Source organism: Olea europaea, chromosome 12, assembly GCF_002742605.1.
Source record: "Olea europaea var. sylvestris chromosome 12, O_europaea_v1, whole genome shotgun sequence".
In the NCBI taxonomy this organism is placed as follows: domain Eukaryota; kingdom Viridiplantae; phylum Streptophyta; class Magnoliopsida; order Lamiales; family Oleaceae; genus Olea; species Olea europaea.
Window position 1 is genome coordinate 13,665,872 of NC_036248.1, and position 1,706 is coordinate 13,667,577.

Consider the following 1,706-nt stretch of genomic DNA (forward strand, 5'->3'; position numbering starts at 1 on the left):
GATGTGGAGGAACACCAATTGAAATGGAATCGAAGGGTTTTGCGTTTTCTCCGTTTTTTGAATGACCTGCCATATCCAGGCAAAATTGGGGAATACCTATATGCTCATTGGATGCGCCATGAGGAGTAGGTACTTGAGGTGGTGGTCAGCGATCATGGGTCCCACCACTGGGGCCAAAAAATTCGCCTGAAAATAGCAAAATGGCTGTGTTCGAAGTTGTAACCTGTTTAGTTTGATCGCGTAAATTAAATAACGTTTGAGGACCATGAACAGGGACGTCTTGCTATGTATATTCTAATGGAATGTTGGGAATGGCATGAGTCTTGTCGGAACAGGTGGTACCGCTCCGTATTTACATTTGCGAGTTCGATATTTTGGCTTGCAATTTCTACCAAGTATGTTGGCATGGTAATTGGATGTTGGGTGGCATGTGTAAAGGGGAGTGAGGACTATTTGGGGGTATGGAGTTCCGATGGTTTCGACGGTGGTTGGTCGGAGTTTTTTAAGTGGTGGTCAATTTAAGGTGGTTTGTTGACCTTTTTTTTCAATTTTGAGCTGATTTGCACATATAGAAAGTTTGGGCTTATAGTTGCAATTTGTTTCCTTTCCTTTCCTTTTTTTGTTTTGTTTAACTAGAAGGGTATTTTGGTCATTTTGCGTCAAAAATGGTAAAAATGACGTTTAGCGCAAAGAAATGTGGAAATAGGGGTAAAAATGTCAAAAAAATGAAAGGTAATGACGTTTTCCACAATAAGTTTGAAAGATAGGGACGTTTTGTGACAATTACCCTTTCAACTTTTAGTATAGGATTCAAATGTGATTGATCAATATAAATTATACATAATTAATGTTAATTTTTTTATTTTTTTATAATATTGACTTTGGCCATCTAATTATCTTTACCTATAGTGCCAAGTTGCACATTCTTTGTGCTTCAATAGCCATATCTCGATTCATCAAACTTTGTTTCCAAAGATCCCTCTTTTATAGCTAATTAGGAAGTCTTAATCTAATTGTTCATAATCTCGAGATCGATGGATAACTACTACTTTTGTCAAAAAAAGGTCTGGAATGCCAAGTGCGGTTGATAAATGCCCCCGAAAAAAGCAAGAAAATAGGGAAGGTCGGCAATTTGAATGGTAGAATCGTAGATATGTATTAAAATGAGGGGTGAATGTTGAGGATGCCAGGCCGTCCCGCCAAGTCACCTTTGCTCTTTGCAGCCTGCAAAATGACAAAAATGCATTCAACCCTGTCCCATTTGCCCGCATTTCATGCCATGATATGAATCATTTATATTTCAAAATTTATAATTACTTCTCTTGCCTCAGATTTAATAGAATAACGCTATCTCATACACGTGATTTGCAACAATTTAGTTATTTTGGGATTTTTAACAGTAGAAATACATTACAATTTCATTGATGGTTTATTATTTTATTTGTCATGGCGCGCACAATAAGCATTTTGGGGTAAATAATGCCGTGTATGCGCTAGTGGTGTTTAACACCAAAATTCTCTCTATTTTAAAGAGTCGATATTTAAAAATATGCTTAAAGATTTCGAAAAATGATAAGACTTATTTTTTGAATGTTTATAAACTGCGAATTCTACGAGATCAAAACTTCGCTCGATGTTTAAAGCGAAGTCTTTCAACATCAATGACTTAGGTTTGATTCTCATTCGGGAAGGGATTAGTGTAATTT